Source organism: Thamnophis elegans, chromosome 2, assembly GCF_009769535.1.
Source record: "Thamnophis elegans isolate rThaEle1 chromosome 2, rThaEle1.pri, whole genome shotgun sequence".
NCBI lineage: Eukaryota > Metazoa > Chordata > Lepidosauria > Squamata > Colubridae > Thamnophis > Thamnophis elegans.
This window is the reverse complement of record NC_045542.1, coordinates 120,481,804-120,505,143: the sequence shown is the minus strand read 5'-3', so window position 1 is coordinate 120,505,143 and position 23,340 is coordinate 120,481,804. Positions and strand designations below refer to the sequence as shown.

At 39.0% G+C, this 23,340-nt stretch overlaps 2 long non-coding RNA genes across 2 annotated transcripts in view; one reads left to right on the top strand and one right to left on the bottom strand.

The window, feature by feature from the left end:
• Positions 1-23,340, top strand: part of LOC116503151 — an 87,806-nt gene that overhangs the window by 36,399 nt on the left and 28,067 nt on the right. The window lies entirely within an intron of this gene.
• On the bottom strand, positions 397-23,300 carry LOC116503150. Its single transcript, XR_004254660.1, has 4 exons — positions 23,116-23,300; positions 8,547-8,855; positions 8,044-8,102; positions 397-1,228 (listed from the first exon to the last, which is right to left on the bottom strand). It is a non-coding gene; the product is annotated as an uncharacterized LOC116503150 (long non-coding RNA).

The window sequence follows — 23,340 nt, the reverse complement described above, 5'->3', positions numbered from 1 at the left end:
GACAGGGACCAAATGCAGGGACCAAATCACTCCTGCTAAGCTTCACATCCACTAAATTCATACTGGAATTCATACTAGGAATGGCAGTGCCTCATGAATAAGCTGTACTTAACAATGGAGATTATATCAATATCTTAACGTGCCCAGAAAGAAATTCTATAGATATAGATGTAGATCAGTGGTGGGATTCAAAAACTTTATTACCAATTCTGTGGGTGTGGCTTGGTGGGCATGGCATAACTTGATGGGTGTGGCTTGGGGGTATGGCAGGGGAAGGTTGCTGCAAAATCCTCATTCCCTCCCGATCAGCAGGGACTCGGAAGGCAGAGAATAGATGGGGGTGAGGCCAGTCAGAGGTGGTATTTACCGCTTCTCCGAACTACTCAAATTTTCCACTACCGGTTCTCCAGAACTGGTCAGAACCTGCTGAATACCATCTCTGATGTAGATCAACATGCTCATAAGATGATTCTGATATTATGCACCAGTTAGCAGCCTAACATTCAGCACTGATTGAAGCTTCGAGTTTTGTAACAAAGACCCACATGGAATACAGTGTCACAGTCCAATTGCAATGTAATAAAAGTATGGACATAATTTGCTTGACCTCGCCCTGAATTTCTAGTGGCAAGGATAATGGTTCAAAGGCTCGAGCAATTAGGGAGGAAAAATAAAAAAAGAGGAAAACACGTCCTTGAAAAATAAAATATGAGCCTGTACATAAAATAAATCAAATAGAGTATTATGCAACATTATGCAAGAAGAAGAAAAATACACATCTGCCAAACTTAATTCTTCAATCCCAGCATGTCTTCCTGTTGTGCTTGATGGAACAACCAGAACCAGGAATTTTATGAATTGGAGTTCAGCACATGTTGACACTATGCTTGGAGAAAAATACCAGCCTTGCCCATGTTATTCTTTTTTTTTATTCTTGTCAAAGAGACAAAGTTGCTTTGAGCAAATCCTTACTTTTACATCCTCCTCCCTCCTAATATCTTCTTTGTGGGCTTTTCATAATCAGGATTTCCAGATCTTGGTAAGAAGTAAATTCCCTAAAACAGGAATTCAGGAATGATGTCAAATTCCTCTTCTCCAGTTTCAGAAAGTCCTGCTGCTTTGGAGGGTAAGGATCCAATTTATCCTACGGTCCTGGGATCCGCACCTGAGATCCATAGGGTTGGCATTAATCTCTCTGTTAGCCAATGTACTTTATAGAGTTCTTGTTCTGTTGATAGAAAAAGAAAATCATTGTAATCTGCCTTGGTCACCCCCAAAAAGTGGGATATAGTGATGGTGGTTATGATGGCAGGCTGGTTTTATTGCAATCAGCAATCTGCAGAAAATTCATTACGAAAAGAAATGGTTTTTTTTTTTTGGCAAGATCCAATCTGGGTCAATCACCGGCACCAGACTATTTGTCTTCTGAATATTCAGACTTATGCTGGAGCCCATCTTCAGGAAACTTCTCTCTAGCAGAGTGAATGCTATGTGTGGTAGAGTTCTATGTGGCTTTTTAGATGTTGATTGGGGTGTGTTTGTGGCTGGCTTTTAAATCATTGGCTATTGTTTGATTGTGCTGCTCAGCCCCTGCCTTCTAAATATTTGATAATACTTGATGAAGAGCGGTCTGCTTCCCAGATTTCAATCATTCCCTGGCTGTTTTTGTGCCTGCTCATCCAACAATCTTAGTAGCTGCAAAATTGAATGTGCATCCTTGTTCATTGCAGTGTGAGGCTATCAATGAGTTCAGATCTCCTCATATGACCACTCACTTGTGTTCTTGCAATCTGGTGGTTAGCTTCCTCTCCATCTGTCCTACATAGTCACAGGGGCAATCCATGCAGGAAGTTTGGTAGATTACATTGGAAGTATTTCCCACCTCCAAGTGAGCTTTACAATACAATCATTTATCAAATATATAGCCTTGAGCCTAAATAAGGCAGCATTAGAAAGAGACTGAACAATGGCTTTAAAACAACTGAGATAATTACGATAAATTGAGAGGAGGGTTTTCTTTAAAACCCCAGGGACTATGAGGATACCAACATAAAATGAGAATTAATTATTCCAGTTCTTTCTTTGCCATATGGAAATACATCAAATGGCCACCAAAATCAGAGGGCTTTCTCCTAGATGACTGACACCAAAACTATTCGGTTGTTTTTCATACTGGAAGCATGGGCCTGGTTACTCCCAAGGATCTGATAATGCAACAGGTGAAATCAGGCCCTCGTTTCTTTCCCTGACTTTTTGCTTCAGCAGGTCAGCAAAATTTATTTACACTGACTGCTCAAAGCCCTATTTGGGGAAGTCTTCATAAACATCCCAGAGGGCAGGTTCAGATCAAAATTCAGATTACACGTCCTTGCCTTCAATTCTGAAGACCTCCCAAAAAGAAAATGAACCCATAATGAATACATAAGGCATATACATGGAAATTTGCTTCATCATTTCTATAATAATTAGAGTTAGATTCATTATCTGAATCATGGCTTCTCAACAAATTATGTTCTTAACAGATGTGGACTTCTTCTGAAGCTTCTGAGAAAACTTTCCAGAAGTGCACAAGCTATTTCATGAAGAAAGCCATGCAGAAGACATTCTGCTAAATGGTCCCTTGGATGCCCACTCATGAGGATGTAATACAATAAGTGGGGGGGGGGGGAAGAAACAAATTCTTCTGTAATGTGAGGTACAGTACATGACACTTGTGATTAAAAGCCTATGGCAGCTCATAACATGTTCTGGAGGGTCATTACTGAAATAAAATACTAACTCAGCATCTTAAAAAGACACTTATTAACATTTATGAGGTCACACAATTACAATAATGCATTTTAATATATAATGAACTTTTGCTTTTATAGAGAACCTGAATAATCAAATTCCTGGAATCAATGAAATAAACTGAATTACGGTACTCAGAATGTCCTTCTTGACTCAACTCCAGATTTAATTTGAAACATAAATGCTAAGGTTATAGTGTGTAAATTAGGATTGTAATCCATGGTGCATAATTAATAGTATAACTGAACAGGCAACATAGGTTTAAGAGGCATAGGTGCTCTTATAGTCATGATCTATCTATCTATCTATCTATCTATCTATCTATCTATCTATCTATCTATCTATCTATCCTTCCTTCCTTCCTTCCTTCCTTCCTTCCTTCCTTCCTTCCTTATGTTGAAATAAGGCAAATTTCGGGGACTAAGTCAGTTGCCTGCTGATAGCGATTGTGTTTCATCTGATTTTAATTATACAATACCAAATGTCAATGATCCACTTTGTACAGGACCATTAATGGCATGTTGACTCACAAATAGCAAATACTCCAAAGCATGATGGGAGAAGCAGACTAGGAGCAATTTTTTGAAATAATCAGTTATTCATATCCTATAAAAAAACAGTTCCATCTGCTCTCATCTTCATTATTGAAAGAGACATGATGTTAAGATTTTGCATATGGAGGTGGCAATGCTCAGATACTACTTTTTAGCAGCATCAATTTTGCTTTCATAGTGAAGCCTTCAGTAGTACTGGAATCAATTCACTTTGTTTGTTTATTAATTAATTTATTTATTAGTTGTCCATCTTACCTCAGAGTGTCTCTGGGGCAGCTTACAACCATTAAAAAAACTGTACAAAGATAAAAGATTAAATAGGATACAACACACAGCCAAATATAGCTGCCCAATTAAAGGATGTGGAGGGTATGAACAGGATGGGGAGGGGAGGGAGGATATCTTGTTAATCAAATAACCAACTCTGCTGTGATGCTCCCCATTAGAGTCTCAAGCCAACTGGCGCAGCCAGGTCTTTAGACTCTTAGGCAAGGTTGGGAGGGTTGGAACCAATCTCACTCAGGGGGGTGGGTGGGGTGGAGATGTTCCAGAGGATGGTTGCAATGACAGAGAAAGCCCTTCTACTGGAACCTGTCAGCCAGAATACTCAGGCGGATGGGGCCCGTAGCATGGCTCCTCTGCCAACACCCAGTGAGATGAGGGGATTCCTCAAGAAGCCTGGACCAGAGGTTATATTCAGTCAGTTCTGACAGGTTCTGGAGAACAGGTAGCGGGAATTTTGAGTAGTTCAGAGAACCAGCAAATAGGCTGGCCCCACCCCCGCTGCCTCCCAGCCTCCCAGCTGATCTTCTTTTGTTGCCCTGAACAGGAGAGCAGAGCTGGAAAGCAGGTTAATGGGGTGGGGAGGGAATCGGGATTTTGCAGTAACCTTCCCCTGCCACACCCACAAAGCCACACCCACAGAACCAGTAGTAAAAAAAATTGAATCCCACCACTAGCCTGTCATGAAGGGCTTTAAAGGTGATTACCAACACTTTCAATTACAACCAGAGGCAGACCGTCAACCAGTGGAGGTTCTGGAGCAGTGGTGTTACATGGACCATTCTCCACATGCTCTTCAAGGTTAGCCTTTTCTAGTTGACAGAAATACAATCCTTGTCCCAACAGTTGTTTAATTCTAACATGGATCAGTGTTTTGCAACCTCAGTAACTTTAAACTGTGCGGACATCAACTCCCAGAATATTCCAGCCAGCAAGCACTTTAAGTCCATAAATTTCTAACCTTGAGAAACACTAAGCTAAACCATTGCACTGTAAAATTGTAGTACAGCAACATCTGGAGAACCACTGGTTCCCTACAACTGGTCTATAGTAGTGCATCATTTACTGAACAAGCAACAAGAGCTTTTGGGCTGCTGGGACTGAAGCTAGAGCTGACTGGTCTGCATATGGCAAAGAACCAGGCCTACATTCCTGTCTTGTTTTCCTATACTGTTTATTGCTCCCAGTTTGGCAGATTAGTTGGTAACTCACACCTAGAAATGTGGGACACCACCTCAGTAGCTGAAAGATGAGAGTGTCATCAACACGGTATACCTGTATTTGGCTTACTAGTATAGGAAGAGTTCCCAGAGGTATAATATATCTTGAAATACTTGATTTATGAATGCAACTACATCCAATTATTTAAGATAAGGTAGGGCAGACCATGGCTGAGGATATTTGCCCTGATTATAAGCATGCAGAGGAGGAGGAGGGGGGGGGATGCTTTTTATGGATGTTTTTAGATTTGTATATTATACGCCACCTTGAGTCCTATGAGTAAGCAGCATACAAATGTTGATAGGTACATAAAATAAATAGATAATGAATGAAGGCCAATATACAGGTTTCAGGATAATGTTATGGCATCCATTTGCTGTTATTCTATATGGTAATGGATAACATTAGATAAGGGAACTGGAAAAAGCATGGAGAATTAGATTATCAAAACTAGTAGTTTGGATAGCACAATACTAATACTAATATATGTATGTATGTATATGTATATGTATATGTATATGTATATGTATATGTATATGTATATGTATATGTATATGTATATGTATATGATGTATATGTATATTATAAATAATAACAAAGTAAATATTATAATTATATAGTAATTATAAATATTATTTATAACTATTATTATAAATAATAATAAATACATACTTATATGTATATAAATACATACTTATGTGTGGCAAAAGAAAACAAAGATAGTGCCAATAGTAACAGGCGGTGCAATCCCAAAACAACTGGAACACCACTTGAACTACCATGTGAGCAGCTGTATGCACAAAAATCTAGAGTATTGAGGAGGGTAGAAGGAAGTAGGGAGCACACCTAACAATTGTAGCATAGAAGAGGAAGAGAGATCTCTACATCCCTACATTGTATCTCTACATTGTAAAGATGCCTTTACAATTTACAACTGACAGTTTTAAGTTTTATTACTTCTTTTTCAACTATCAAACAGCTTTTATTGCCTACTCCTTTTTGCTGGAGGGTGTATTTATCCAAAATAGTCCTTTACAGCACTCTCTGAGTGGTTTACAAATGCCAGCATATTGGCCCCAACAATCTGGGTCCTCATTTTACCGACCTAGGAAAGATGGGAGGTTGAATCAATCTTGAGCCGGTCAGGATCAAACTTCTGGCAGTGAGCATAGTTAGCCTGCAATACTCTGTTCTTAACCACTGCACTACCATGGCTCAGAAGTTCTTTCCATTCAAAATATTCCTGAAAAAACTCATTTCTCCCTTAGAGGTCCAATTACATTATTTCTATTCACGTACATTGAAATGACCAACCTTGCACCCAAGGGCTACGTACAGCATCCGGTCTAATTCCAAAAGTCATCTGCAAGCATTGTAAGCAATATAAACAAGTCTGTTGTTCCTCTTTTCAAAGCTCTCTATGCAGAGACTGTGGAAGAGTAATTAGGCAGAAAAGGAGGTAGCAAAAGTGACAGACTTAGGTCTCATTTGCATTTAATCCCCAGCATGTTCCTACCATCTTTAACATATGAAGCCAATGTTTTAAGAGCATCAGAAGTACAGTATTCTGCATAATTGGATCAAAGATCTGCTTAGTCTACAACCTCTTTAAATAAATGACTGATAACAATATTTTTGTACCACACTGTATCCCAAGAGCTCATGGAAACAGATGCCTTTGGGAGGGCCGCAAAAAGGACCTGCATGAGACAAGGCCCATTCACTTCTTTCCATAACTGTTATTCAGAGAAGGCTCCCTGAAGTCAAACTTAACTCCAAGAGGGTACTCCAAGGTCAGATCCATGTTGTTTTCATGGCAGCATTATGGAAAGGTTTTGCCTTAGTTGTTTTTTTGGTCTTTCTGTTTGACTTCCTAATCTAGACTGCAGCTCTGGGACTTCATGGGGATTTCTCATCAAAATACTACATTTTGAGCTCCATGAAGATCTGCCACCTACCTGAGCATTCAAAGTAATATTTGCCATCAATTATGTTTCCACTGACACCCCTAACAGTAATTGGATGGTAAACGGCAATGGTGGGTTTCAAAAATTGTTCGAACCTACTCTGTGGGTGTGGCCTCCTTTGTGAGAGTGGCTTACTGCCCATGTGACCGGATGGGAGTGGCTTGCCGCCCATGTGACCGGATATGAAGATGCGGATGACACTTGTCAGAACCACCTTAAATTACCTCACACACAGCACTGGCGTGCATAAGAATATGATGTAAACTTGTTTTTTAAAAGGCATCTTTGGTTTGTGTTAAAACAACTTCAACACACACAATGTTCTGATTGCACCACAAATGCAGTAGTCATCCTCACCTTTCACAGAGGCACTGAGTTTTATAAATATGAGCATGATAGTGTAGAATAATCATATCCAAGGACCAGTAGTGGGTTTCAAAAATTTTTGGAAACTCTTCTGTAGGTGTGGCCTGCTTTCCGGGTCCACTGGTGGAACCTCTTCTAACCGGTTCGGTAGATTTGACGAACCGGTTCTACCAAATAGGTGCGAACTGGTAGGAACCCACCTCTGGTAAACGGGTAATATACCTTGAAATATATTTTCCATTACTTAAGAAGTGTAACTAGTTTTGTTTGTTTGATTTGTTCAATTTGTATAGCCACCTATCTCACATACACAACTATATTGGCAGGAAGATTACCATATTTACATCCTATCCTTGATTTGTTAGTTTACAAACAAAGAGGCAGGGTTCCTTTTATCTTCACCCAATGGACTGGTTTAAGCTAAGGGTGTCCAACCTTTTAGCTTGCATGTGCCACATTGGGTAAATAGGAATTATACCAACTAATTAATTAACTATATTATATATAAAATACATAGTTAATGTGTACACATCACAACATAATGTTTAAAGTCTACGATCTTGTGGGATATCATTACTAGCTGTCCAGGTCCACATGCAGCCTTTGAGCTGCAGATTGGACATATCTGGTTTAGGCTTAGAAAAGCTGACTGACTGAATATCATGTATCTATTTTTTTTCATAATGAACCTAGCTATCCATAAACCCTCTTTGATATGTTAAATAGTGTCTTAGTGACACACTGGTTTAAGCATAGGCTTGGACCGCTAGTGATTTTTTCCCGTCCATGTATTTTCTGGACATTACATATGGGATTCTGGACTAGGATGACTATTTTAAGATTTCTCTTCTCTTAGTACATACTGTTTGCCACTGACACATAGGATTGGGATTTCTTCAGATTTCTTCAATGCTTAGACAATCTAGAGATAAACAAATTATATTGAAATCAGGACATGGAATAAACATAAACTCAGTCCAGCAGCAAAACGCATTCAATTTTCTGTTGAATTATTTGATTTTTTTTCCCACTTGAAAGGCAGGTGCCTTGTACTCTTAGTTTAAAATGGTTTTTAAATCCCCAAATATGCCAGGGAAGGTGGGTAAGATTATTTTGGAACTACCACAGTAAGGATTTTGGACAATCTATTACTGAAAATCTTCTGCTATGAAATTACTTGACCCTCATGCTGGATACACAACTAGTACTTTAAAAGCATTGAACAGTTGGAACACAGGTGCTGGATGCACTACTAGGATTATTGTTCAAATTAAAATTAAATTTCACCACTCAATTCTATTCATATCCAACCACAAAATACTGTGATAATGACTTTGACTTCTAACATATAAAACTGTTGACTTACTATGAAAAACGTGAAAGAATCCAGTTTACTGGTGATGCTTCTTTATGGCATCTGTAGCCAGAGCTTCTTCCAAAGTGCCAGAGGAAATATACTTTTTCAGTCAAAATTAAATTGTCCAGGGTGTTCATACCCAATTCATGGCAGGTTTGAATCACTTATACATGCTTTCGATTCTTAGGATGTTTGAATTCCCAGTACTAGTAAGGTTTTTGCCCTCAACTGCTTTTGTATTTTGGCACACTTTAGGATTCTCCATGTATCTCAGGGGCTGCCACAAAGAAGAGGGAGTCAAGCTATTCTCCAAAGCACCTGAGGGCAGGATAAGAAGCAATGGGTAGAAATTAGTCAAGGAGAGAAGAAACTTAGAACTAAGGAGAAATTTCCTGATAGTCAGAACAATTAATCAACTTACCTCCAGAGGTTGTAAATGCTCCAACGCTGGAAGTTTTTAAGAAGAGATTGGATAACCATTTGTCTGAAATGGTATAGGATTTCCTGCCTGAGCAGGAAACTCCCTTATTCTATTCTATTCTATTCTATTCTATCATTCTATGAGAAATATGGGCAAGCACCAAATTTTATTTATTTATAAAATGAACTATATATATATATATATATATATATATATATATATATATATATATATATAAAATTTGGAGGCTGCCCATCTCTCTCACAGATAAAATAAAAATATCTGCCACCTTCTCTTCTGCATGGGTCACACTGTTTTGTTAGATTTTTGCATATAGTTGGGGAAATAAACCAGAATAATGTATGATGATAATGGTAAATAAATTACTGTCTTTCTATTTACCCAGCAATGTAGATATAAACATTATCTTTACATGCATATGCACTGCATGCTGTCTCTTTCTCCTCTAATTTGTGCATGGCTATGCTCTTCACTCTTCTCTGTGGAATGGCTGTATTATTTTGGATACCAGTTCCAAAAGCAGGAACGCTGTCAGAACAAGTTTAATGCCATCCAACAGTGGTGCAACAGGATGTGAGATGCCCTGTGTTTTGCCACATGTGTGTCGTGTTTTTAGCATTTCTGTGTTTTCCTCTCCCCATTATTTTTCTGCTCAAGTACACCAGTTACTATAGAAACCAAGACGTCACCGAGAAAGGCAGGATTTAACAGCAACAATGAATATAAAACGAATGCAATTTATATAATCATTTCCTATAGTCTTTAAGGGTGGGATAATTATGCTTCATGATAATGCAGGTATGCCTGAAAGTCACTAAGTCATCTAGAATTTCATACATTTAATCAGCCAGAAAAAGAACATTTAAATCCAAAGCAGGGAGGGGGAAAAGGCGGGGGAAAACATGCTGGGCATTTAAGTTGTTATTCCATAATGTTTAATTGTTATTCCATAATGTTCTATAAGATGCATGTAACATTTTTTTGTTGTTGGCTTCCCATTGAAGGGAAAAGAAAATGTAATTGAAACCCCCGAGGCACTGCATCCTTTATGTGCAATATTAACAATCCTACTTTGGCACATTTATGTACGCATGCCTGTGCATTAGGACTCAGTGCTGTGGTTTCATTTAAGGGGAGGATAACTGATCAAACACTCCACTAATATAAACTGATAGCAATGCAACACCATGTTTTTGTGCTGCGGACTCCATTCTAAACGCTCAAGTGTTGCAGATCTTGGATGAGTTACAAAAAATTTGCTTGGGGTCTCTTACCATTTAAGTTAAAAGATGTGATCTTGTAAACTGACTATTGGAAAAATCACCTTGGAATTAGCCATGCACTGGAATTCTCAGAAGAGGAATGGGGAATAGTTGTCCCTACTGTTTCTTATACCCCTAACTCCCCTTGGACCATCAAGATACATAACCCTAGTGAAGTGATACAAAAGAGTCCATGCCTATTTCAATGACCAAGGCCTTTTGCAGAAATACAGGCTGTGCCAATTTATCATACCTTGGCATTTCCATCACGCTATTAGTTTTGAGGAGGTCTATGGCAGCTCACTTAATTTCTATCTCAGTTATTGTTTCATAGAAGACCTTGCAAAGATTGTGAGTGAATAGCAATAGCAATAGCAGTTAGACTTACATACCGCTTCATAGGGCTTTCAGCCCTCTCTAAGTGGTTTACAGAGTCAGCATATTGCCCCAACAACAATCCGGGTCCTCATTTTACCCACCTCGGAAGGATGGAAGGCTGAGTCAACCCTGAGCTGGTGAGATTTGAACAGCCGAACTGCAGAACTGCAGTCAGCTGAAGTAGCCTGCAGTGATGCATTTAACCACTGCGCCACCTCGGCTCTTTATGTGTGCAAGTGTACACAAACACACACCTGTACACCTTTGAGTCAGTATTGATTCCTGGTGACACCTGGAAAAGTTCCTGTAGTTCTTCTTGGCAGTATTTTCAAAAGTGGTTTGGCACTATCTCCTTCCTAGGACTGAGAGAGAGTTGACTCGCCCAGAGTCACCCAGTTGATTTTGTGTTTAGGGTGGTATTAGAACTCATGGTCTCCTAGTAGACCTATGCCATTTATCCTTGTTGGTGGATTTGTACTGGCAGATGTTCCACCTCCTGGACCCTCCTTCCTGAAACAGAGATATGGTGGTATCTGGGTATTCTTCAAATTCTCCAGTCAACATGAGAGGTGAATTTTCTGCTCTCCTATACAGTGGCAATTTCCCCCTTATTGCAAGAGGGATGAGAGTCATTGTTTAGGACATCCACTGTTGAACTTCCCCATTGTCAAGCTGGAGGAAGTGCTGGTGAACTCATGAGGTTCCTCAGCAAACTGGTAAAGACAATTGCAGAACAAGTGCAAGTGTGAGCCTGAGAATTGAAAGAAACTTTCTTGATGCAAGAGACTGTTGACAGAGAAGCAACAAAGTTAATAAGAAAATTACAGGATCTTCTGTAATCCAGTTGGTTTTATAAATATTTGTACCTACACAAACCCAGTGGTCATTCTTCTCATAAGTGGTGAGAAACTGACACCTGCCAGATGAGAAGTAATTATGAAAAAAGTCTCAATATGTTTCACTGTCAACCCACCTTTTTTTAGGTAATTCAAAAACCAACTTAAAACATGTTCTCATGTATTATGAGCAAAGCTCATGGATGTCATTCTGAATCTACCCTAAGCAAGTGGCCAGTGAGGGAAGATTTCACTGAAGTACAATGAACTTGGAAGATGTCTACAGGACATCCAAGATTCTTCTAGATCAGGGATGTCGAACTGGTGGCCTGTCACATGCAGGCCACGCCCATCCCAGCTCCACAAAGGGGAAAAATATCACAATACATCATGCAATGGCAACATGACACTGCTAATTTGACACCCATGTTCTAGATGGACTCAGAAGATGGTGAATGCTGAGTATTTTAAAATTGACCTTTTTAAAAAAAAAAAATGTTTGCATCCTCACACCAACCAGAATGATAGGTAGTCATGAGTGAAGTGGTTAGGGTAGCAATAGAGCAGTTGTGGAGATAATCTTGAAGAAGATAATGCAGAAAAAACTAAAGCAAAATAAGAGAGAACTTAGTCCTGGGAAAAGAGAAGATGTGAGGAAGAAACTCAGAATAACCCTTCCTTGAGTCTGCTTGGTACAAGAAAGGAAGAGAGGACATTTCAAGATTCTTAATATATCTTACAACAATGAAGTAGAGTTCTAGTGGCTCTTGTAGTGGCTCTTTACCGACTTGGCCGATGTCAAAAAACCTGGCATCAGTTTTGAAAGCCTCTCCACTTTTTAATCAAAGAATCATTGAGCCTTGACTTTGAATATGGAGATGTCAACAAGTCCTCGGGGCACCTACCATCCAAAGAACAACTTGCTGAAGCTTTGCTATAACTTCAACAGCAAGTTGATATGCAAATAACACACCTGTACCAAGCTGTGAGCCAACCCGCACAGCAATTACAGCGAGGCTTGCCTCAAGAGAGGAACACTCAACAGGTTGCAGCCTGACCAGTTATGACTTTCCTCTTATGGAAATTTACCGGAAAAGTTTGGGGGACCCTAGCATCAATTTTAGACTTTTAATATCAGCCAATGTGAATTGATTTGTGAGTTGGCCAGCACAATTTCCTACAGAACTCCCCAGGTGACTTTTCTTCTCAGTCTGCTAAAAGAAGGACAACCAAATTGGTGGTGCCTTTCACTGAGGGCAATGAGTGCATGCAACCTTTTAGAGCTGCTTTGGATGATTAGAGCAGGAGATTGACAAGATGAAGCAAGTTTATCACAGAGTTTGGGAGTACCTGTTGGATTTTCAATTGTAGGCCAGAGACGTGGTGATGACATGAGCCTGCTCTGATTGATTAGTTTCGGGAAAAACTTGATGAACTGAGAAATGGGTTGGTGAGACCAAAGCACATTGGGCAAGTATTGTCATGGTGGTAATTGATGGGCAATTAGAATTGTTGAGGCATACAGTAAATAATAAGAGATTTCACACCCTTTCTTCACTAATTGCCTTCCTCCCTGTAGCCCCCTTAAATGCCAGCTCCCCAAAACCCAGTACAAAGAGCAGTGAAACAGACAAGAAAAGACTTCCATTTATATATCTGCTGTGAAGCCCCTGGAGACCTATTCAAGATTTGTACCATTAAAGTACGGATCTCTGAGTCAGATGTAAAATTACACCTGTGGAATTGCAGGCCAGTCAGCGAATAAGTGCCTAAATTGCTCCAGAGACTTATTTTGGGGATAACTGTTAAGAATTCAGGAGGGGGCTCAGCTCTCAGCTAATTTAAAAAGGCCTGCATTTTATTATCCTTGTTAGTCCCTCTTTGTCAGAAAAATTGTGCAAATGTTGCTAACATTTTGGGAGAAGAGGAAGGAACTACATTGCCTCCTCATTGGGCATGTGATTGTATAATCAGTTTGAACCTGGGAACCTTCATTCCAGCTAAGAGGTGCAATATCCATAGCAGTTAGCTATGTTGAAGGAGTTTCTGAAGAATTATTTAAAGAATGGTCTTAGTTGGCCTTTTAAATATTCAGCATCTGCATCCATGCTTTTCCTCTCTATGATTGTTGATTGTTTTAAGACTTGTACATGCCTATAGATACCTGATCAGAATAACCATTAGGAATTGCTTGCCTCCTGCCTTATATTTTAGACTATTGGACCAACCACTTTCAAAAGGTATGTTAGAATGTTCATGACTGGGAGAGACATGGGAACAAGGTCAGCCAATGAATAGGCATAGCAACTAAGTCAGCCAATGGAAGCTTAGACAGATCTGAGTCTGTGCAGAGAATTGAAACAAAAACTTAAGCAGTGTGCTGCTCAGAGAAGTAAACTAGCAGTCTGTCTGGGCTTGTCTGCTGAAATGAAACTAATTGCTTGTGTTTGCCTGTAACTCTCCTGCCTTGTGTTTACTTGGAAGCACCACCTGTTGGTATTGTACATTTATTCATCTATTATTATGTATATAAAGAAGTTAATGTATCCAGCTGAATCAGTTATCTGTGTGTGCTTTTGACAAGGCATACATCTTTATAAAGTGGACTTCAGAGACATGATTAGTTTAGAATGAAAGAGCGGCATGGCTATTCAATAATCTTTAATATCGAGTTGCAGCAAATTTGAATATATAGTGATGCTTTTTGCATTGGTAAAGTGTGGCACAGTCTTCTCCAGATTTATTAATGGATATGTTCTGATATTTTGGACAAATGTATAGTGGTGCCCTTGGAGAATATATTGTTTTGTTTTTCAGAATATGCCTTACATTTCATGTCAGAGCGACTCTGCAAACAAACTTTTTGCTAACTTGAAAAAATGTGTACTTGATGTTCCCTCATTACTGAGTTACTGGTGCTCTACAGAATGAATAGGAAGCGATAGTGCAAAAGTACAGCTTGTTCTCATAAGGCAGACACCTTGAAATGTGAAGGCTGTTCAGTGCTTTTTTCTAACTTTGCCAATTTCTATAACATTGATTCCTAATTTTGTCAAACACACAAGAGCATTTTCCCAATGTCCAAAGAAAACATATCAATTGAAATGATTTACCTGACTAGGTGGCTCAGTGGTTAAGACGCTGAGCTTATTGATCAGAAAGGTCGACAGTTTGGTTGTTTGAATCCCTAGCATAGGTCTCCTGCGTGAGCAGGCGGTTGGACTAGATGGCCTACAAGGTCCTTTCCAACTCTGTTACTGTTAAACTTGAGAGCAAGCGGGTTTTCAGGACTTGCAAGCCTTTTTTCCTTTTCCCACTGGGGATCCCTCTCATCCCTTAGTGATGCAAGGAGATGCTTCAAGCAGCCATGGGCACTGTTTTTTTCCCCAAGTACTGAAAGAGGATGTGGAAGAGGTCCTGTTTGTGTATTTTATTCCAGTCTGTTTTGTAGAAAGGAACTATGACATTTTTAATGAAGAGTTGCTTGTTATATAGGACACATTATTGTTATATAGGACACATTATTCCAGCAATGGAGATATTTATTGGGAGGAGTTCCTACTCAGATACCACAAATTGCAAGAATCTGGAAATCTGCAGAAAGCACCAACCCTCACACCACACCAGCTTAAGCAGAGTTTTTCTACTTAAGTTTTTCTATTGTTTCAATTTTTATACCCTATAATGAACATCTCTGCATTTGCAGAGCGGCAAAGGTAGAAGACCTGGCTCACATTCTAGTTGATTGTTGCTTGTATAAGGGTGTGAGAGAGAGGTACCTTGGTCTATATATCAAACAAGGACCCATTGGGATCCCCATATGAATACAACTTACTTTATGTGCAGCCAGAGCCTGAAAATAACACTTAACACAGCACAGTACTTAAAGAAAATGGTTTGGCTGTGATCTGCATATGTGGGACTGATTGGGGTAGATTGTAGGGGTGACACCAAAATATTATATTGTATCTTATCCTATAACTATTTTATTTTACTCTACTCTTATTTTAAATTGTTCTGTTGGTGACATTGGTTTGAACCTTGTGCTTTGGCCTATAGGATAATAATAATAATAATAATAATAATAATAATAATAATAATAACAACAACAACAACAACAACAACAATAACAACAACAACAACAACATCAGCCTGAAAAAGTCACCGAAAATCAGATGGTCAAGATCTTGTGGGATTTCCGTATACAAACCGACAAAATACTGGCGCATAATACACCAGACATCACACTGGTTGAGAAAAATAAGGTCACAATCATAGACATCGCAATACCAGGTGATAGCAGGGTCGCCGAGAAGGAACATGAAAAAATCGCAAGATACCAGGACTTAAAAATTGAAATTCAACGACTATGGCACAAACCAGCAGTGGTAATTCCAGTGGTAATTGGCAGACTGGGTGCTATTCCAAAAGCACTGGAATTACATTTAAAACAGTTAAAAATTGACAAAATCACCATCAGTCAAATGCAAAAAGCCGCACTGCTTGGATCTGCATGCATATTACGAAAATACGTTACGACGTCCTAGGCCCCTGGGTGGGGCCCGACTAGTAACCAATGCCAAATCTGGCGAAACAAATGGCCGCTGTGATACAATTGTATAATAATAACAACAACTCCGCCGTTGCTGGTCCCAAGCCCAGATGAGAAAGGAGGAGGGTTGGGGTCAGGTTGGCATCTGGTCCCGTAAAAAAAAAAACCCACCAACCCATACAATATGGTGAAAAAAACAAATAAGAATTCCATACCGCATCGGTCGTCGCACGGGTTAACAAGGGCCGCGGCGGATGTTGGGGTCCCTGGACATCTGTCGACAAGTGGGCTACAAGTGGACCAGCCAACAAAGCGACAAAAATATAGTGCAGATGAAAACCGTGCCATAATGGCCTGTTACTACAACTCAGAGCCAGAAAAAAAGGTTATTTAAAGCAAATGTATGAATTATGGAAAGAACAATATCCAGATTCAAATGTTAGTGAACAACGACTAGCAGATCAAAGGCGATTTATTATATGGAATAAAGTGTTTAGTGAAGTTGAACTTGAGGAAATTCAGGCAAATTGCAAAACCAAAAAAACAATATCACAAGCAGAAATAATGATATTCAAGACACAACTAAAGACATTATAGTAGAACTCCCAGAAGAAGCTCTCAGGGAGGAAATAACACCACCACCACTAGAACCAGTTATCACTGAACCAACTGATGAACTAACTCAAAAACAAAAAGAATTGAAGGATAAGATCATGGAGCATTTTCTGCTTAATGAGGAAAGGCAACGTTTACCATCACTAAAAACTGTGCCTAAGAAAATTTTGGCCCCTATCATGAAAATGGTTAATGCAGTGTTTTCAACAATTGAATCGGGATCCATCTTGGAAACGAACCAGTTAATGTACAGCGCAGCTGTAATAGTCACTAATGAACTAGGCATTAAAATCAAAGTACCTAGTCACACAACAGAAAAAGCATTAAAGGCAAAGTGGAAAATCCAATTAGAACAAAAAGTCAAAAAATTAAGGGCAGATGCTAGTAACTTAAAGAACATGCATGAGCAACGGCTTAAAAACAACAAAACCATAGATCAGCTAATCAGAAGATATAGATTGGATACAAGAAACATCAATGAAGCTGTAGAGATTGTAAAACAGTGGATAACAGCAACAGCTAGAAAAATTGAAAGATATGAGGCACGAATCATCCAATATAAACAAAATCAGCAATTTCGATCAGACCAACGGCGTTTTTATCAAAGTCTTAATGTGAATGGTGACACCAAAAGTGAAAAACCAGAAAAGCAGGCCACAGTTGAATTCTGGAAAGAATTGTGGGAAAATGCAAAGGACTACAATAAGGAAGCAAAGTGGATACATGACTTTGAGAAAAGCATTGGCAACAAACAAATGCAAGTATTAGAAATAACAACTGAGATGGTCAAAAATCGAGTTAAAAGGTAAAGAATTGGACATCACCTGGAAAGGACCAATTACATGGTTTCTGGCTCAAATATCTGACCAGTTTACATGCAATATTGGCCAGGCAACTGAATGAAATTTTACAAAAGGCCAAATTGATGAATGGTTGACAACTGGAACAACATACTTGATTCAGAAAGATGCAACTAAAGGAACAACACCTGAAAACAACAGACCAATAACATGCTTGCCAACAACCTTCAAATTACTCACAGGCATTATTGCAGATAACATGATGGGTTATTTGGAAACAAACAACATCTTGCCAGTAGAGCAAAAAGGCAACAAAAGAAGGAGCAGGGGCACAAAAGATCAGCTTCTACTTGATAAAATGATATTAGAAAATTGTAAGAACAGAAAAACGAACTTGAATATGGTCTGGATTGATTACAAAAAGGCATTTGACTCACTGCCACATAGTTGGATCATAAAATGCTTAGAAACAACTGGCATTAACAAAAATATTACATCCTTTACTGAAAAGGCGATGAAACAATGGAGAACTGAGTTGGCAGTAGGGAATGAGATCTACGGAATGGTTAATATCAAGCAAGGAATTTTCCAGGGTGATTCACTTTCACCTCTTCTCTTCATCATCGCAATGATCCCACTATCAGTAATCTTTAAAAAAATGAAATTAGGCCACCAAACAGCCAAAGAAGCTGAAAATTTTTTGCATTTACTACATATGGTAGTAAATATGGACAAAATCACCATCAGTCAAATGCAAAAAGCCACACTGCTTGGATCTGCACACATATTACAAAAATACGTTATGACGTCCTAGGCCCTCGGGTGGGGCCCAACTAGTAATCAATGCCAAATCCGGCAAAACAACTGGCCGCTGTGATACAATTCTGTTGTTGCGATAATAATAATATAAAAATCACGTATGTTCCTGACTCACAAACATTATTAATAGATGCACTACTCTGTAAACCTGAATATGATCATCGATGCTTATTTTTCCATGTCATACTCCTGTAGCCAAGCAGCTTTGCCCTTTCTCTGAGTATAGACCCATGATGGCGAACCTATGGCATGCGTGCCAGAGGTGGCATGCAGCACCCTCTCTGATGACATGCGAGCCATCTCCCCAATTCAGCTTCACTGCACATGCTGGTCTTTGGGTTTCTACTGTGTATGTGCATGGGGTGTGCGGAGTCCATGCATGTGCATGCATGGGGGGCGGGGGGCATATAACGGGGTGCATGCGCAGGGCCATGTGTGCTTTGCAATTTGGGGGGTTTGGGCACTTGGTCCAGAAAAGTTCAGCCATCACTGGTATAGACCTTCTAGAAAGGTCGAAGGCAGAAAGGCAAGTGGTAAATCTGTTGAACTGTGTTTGAGTGAAACCAGCACTGGATTCATATGTCAAGGCTTGGGTGGATGACCCCTAGGGCACCTCACAGATTAATTCTTCCATTTCTTTGTGATTGTTGGTCAAGTGCTTCGCATTTACATGTAATCTATCCACTAAGGGAAAAATATTGCAACTGTGCCATAATAATAGAGCTTCTGGAACATAGGATAATATTTAGAACTTTGCATTGGGTGAGAGAGTTCTGATGGCCAAGGGTGAAAGCAGATGTCAGGGTTACATGATTGTCACCAGGGGTGGGTGGGGGTTATTGTTTTTTGTTGTTGTATATTGGGTTTTTATTTTTTTGTAAACCATCCAGAATCACTGAGAATGAGTGGGCAGCTTTCTAAACATTTTCTAAACAAATCCTGTTATAATCGGTTGTCTAAGGCTTTCCCTGGAAAACCCGCAGCTTTCTTCAGCCACCCTTTCAGTTTACTTTCAGCTCATAATCTCCTGGACTTTGGGATCCTGTAAAAAAAAAGAATTTTCTTATTGTTATTCCACATGCACGGGGTTATTCAACCATTTTTGCGACAGTGAATTCGCTTACCAAGATGGCTTATTTTATTCCTTGCAGGAACCTTCCACTAAATTAGGAGTTTTCACAACCACACCACATTTTAGGCATAACCAATCATGGTATTTATACTATTTGCACAAAAGTTTTGAAAGTTTTACATCAGTTGACCCTGATTTCCATTTATGTTTTGGATGTCTCTCTTCCAGTGATTAGAGAGAGAGTAGTGCTTAATGCACCACATTTGAAACCAGGAGATGGGGAATTCTAGTCCTGCTTTAGGTACAAAACCAGTTTTGGGCCAGTCACTCTCTCTCAGCCCTAGAAAGAAGGTAAACCATTTCGGAAAAACTTGGCCAAGAAAACTGCAAAGAGGTCCAAGCAGTCACCGGGAGTCAAAAATTGACTCAAAGTACTGCACACAGAGACACCCTTCCATTGAGTACACATTCAGGTTTTTTTTCATGTTTTATTTATATTACTTTCCATTTCCATCAAACAGTTTGAGATCTGGGTTTTAGACAATCAAAATCCACATATTTGTTATAATATTTATCACAATACTATTAATAATATTATATATCAAAACAGTTACAATAGTACATAACATCATCATCAAATTCTCTCCACATTAACATTCCTTCTTTTTTGCATGTCCTCTTTTCTAACTTCTGTTTCTATTGTCTAACCATTGGTAGAATACATCCCACGTCAAGAAACATTCAGTTCCTCTTTATCCTTAATAATGAGCATTAATCTGTCAATTTCTGTGCTTTCTAATATTTTCTTAATTACACTCTAATCTGATGGTATTTCATCATTTTTCTATTGTTGCACAAATACAATTCTAGCTGCAGTTAATATAGGTAAAGCCAGATATATAGTCTTTTTGTCATATTTTTCCAGTAGAATGCCCAACAAAAATATCTCAGGTTTCAGATCAATGTGCTGCTTTATCATTTTTTTCCAACCAAGTATGTATTTTCAGTATATGTTCCGTTTCAATGGCCATCTTTGCATCATCCATGAGCAATTGAAGAAAGTGAATCAGTCATTAGAACAATACTAGGCATGTTGTGCCTCTTATCAACAGGACAGTTGCAGTGAAAGTTGCCTCTTGCAGGGTAGGCCTATACAAATTCCTCCACATGCATGTTTGTTTTTCAAGCAGTCTGTGGTTACCATTCCTGCATCTTGCCTTCCAGAATTCCGGTATCCATTGTGTCATGCCCTACTGACTTTCCACTGGAACATACACTACTCAGTTCCTCAGATTTGACCAAGGCTAGTTGCATAAAAATGGGTTGCAGATGTCCATAGGCAAGAGGATGCCAAGACTGGAGGTGCTGATATAGCTATCTGTTCTGACACCCCCTCTTCGCTCGTTCACAAATGGCAGTCAGACAGAACTTCAAAGGAAATATATTTATCAGTTCTGGCTCAAGCTGGCTCCGAGCCCAAAATTAAACGTAGATAAAGTCTCTGGCAAAAAGTTATAATGCAAAAACAAAAAGCTCTTACAGCAAACCAGGTTTACAGAAAGCAAATCACTTATCCAAGTGCCTCTTTGAATCAGGTTTACAGAAAGCAAATCACTTATCCAAGTGCCTCTTTGAATCTCAAAACGATGAACCACACATGACGAACGACGAACGTTGACTTCTGCAACTAAGGCGTGGCACCACCCGTCTTTTATCTGCAGAAGACGACCCTAACGAGCAACAGCTGCTCATTATTCCTGCATCCTGACGCAAATCACAGCAAGCTGCTGCTGAGTCACAACAGCTATCTATTATGAGTTTGCCTTCTGTCCATCCATATAAAAACCTGAACTCTGAATTTTGTTGGCTTTTCCCAGTTGCGTAGCAGAGTAATCCAGGGACTTTTCATTAACAATTGCCTATTTCAGTAAAAATTCATTTGGTCTTCAACTCATCACTGTCGTCCCCCCAACCCCAGGGAATCTTTCTGTCCATTGCATTCAAAATAAACTCTCCCTCCCACCCCACCACCCCCAGATTCTTTGGTTGGGGAACAAGAGTATATGAAGTGGAATTTATTCTGGAATCTAAATGCAGGAGAAGACATTTGACACATCATATTCACTGGAATGACTACTCTGAATAAAATAAAACACTCAGCAAGAAGAAATTGGGTAGGCACAAACAAAAAAAGTGATGACAAAGCAAAAGAAGACTTGCAGTACATCCGTATATAGCCTTATCGAAAACTTCAGCTAACTTGACTGCTACACAGTAGTTAGTTTGGTACATCAGTGGAATCACCAAAGTTTACTGTCACTTTTCAGCACCAACACAACAAAACTAGAAGTTAGCCATCTGTCAGCCTTGAAACAACCAGTAGAGCAATCCCTAGGGGACAGCATTTCAACTACAGAAGCTTGTGTGAATTTTGGAAACTTAAACCTCAGTTGAATGACAGAAGATGATTATAATTAATGCAATTCACCCCATCAAGAACTGCAAAGCAAAATGTTCAGGAAAGTGTTTATTTCAATAAAGAGTCTAATTCTTTCTCTCCAGTGAATTGTTGTTTTTCCAGCAAGAAGAAATACACACACACACACACACACACACACACACACACGAAAATGAATTGCAAATACTGGTAATTAGGACACTGTACAAGATGGAAGTATTTTAGGGCTTCTCCGGAACCAAAATCCAGGACAAGAGTCTCTTCAATCTGTCAACAGCCTTGACTCCGGTTAGGATATCAGATATATAGCATAGCTGACTAGTTAAGTCATGAATACATTCTCTGCCACAGACGCCAAAGATTTGCAGAATTTAATCCAGTAACTGGTCATATCCCGTAGTTCTGCATTTTATTTTAATCATTTCGAAAACACAAGCATTTTTTTCTGATAAGCAGGAACATGAAGTTCCTCTTACTTTTTTTTTCTCTGTGCTCATGATCAGATGACTAAAAGATCATAGCACAGTTATTAAAAACAACTAATCTGTTTTGGAGAATAACAATGTCAGTTGCATTCCAAATAACCCATTTTGCATTTTCTTCTTCTTAATATGCATGCCCATTATTGATTATCTGCAATTCTTATAGATTTGCACACCATAATCTGATATCCTACTACCATGTTTCCCTGAAATAAGTGCTTGGCCTTATTATTTTTGAGGTACAGGAGGCGACGAGTATGGTCACTTCGTGGTTGCTGCTGTGTTGCAATATTTTTGGGGAGGGGTTATTTTAGCGCATGTGATCAAAAGCCATAGTGGGTTTATTATTTGGGGAAACAGGGTACTATTTTAAATCATTTCAAATCCAGTTATATTTCAATAATGGATTTTTTAAAATTTAGTCATTTAGTCCTATCACAAATGGATTCAGGGCCAACAGGCTTGTGTTACTGAGAATCTTTACTTAACACAACTTTCTATTGTGTAGTTGGCTCATCCTAAAATTATCCCGAGTGAATAACAACACTGTCACTATCATACATAAAAATCAGTAAGAAAAAAATCTGTAACCATTCATAGGTCATTTTGGGATTTTTCTCTCTCTCCTCCTAATGATGTTTAATTGTCATTCTATACTTTTAAAAAAAAATAGCCCTAATTTAATTTTTAATTTTAATCTTACTTTTATACATTGTTTTATTTATTGGTTATATTATGTTGTACACCGCTCAGAGCTCCTCTTTAAGGCAGATGGGGGCTTTAAGAAGTGTGAAATATAATTAAATAAATAATGTAAAAGCAAATGGAACCAAAGAGCACCAGGGAAAGAAAATATACTCACTTAACTAACTTAGTCATAGCCAGGACACGATGCCAGCCAAATAAATAGTCTCGGTTGAATTTTGCTTAAGTTTCATTACCGGATCAGCTTCTTTTATCATATTCACATCATCGTTAACAATGAGAAGTGCAACTCGGCTTTACATGCCGGTACCTGATTTAATTTTGTTTTGCCAGAATACCATGGGCAGGTTAATCTGCCTCCTCCTCTTGAAACAAGATAGTT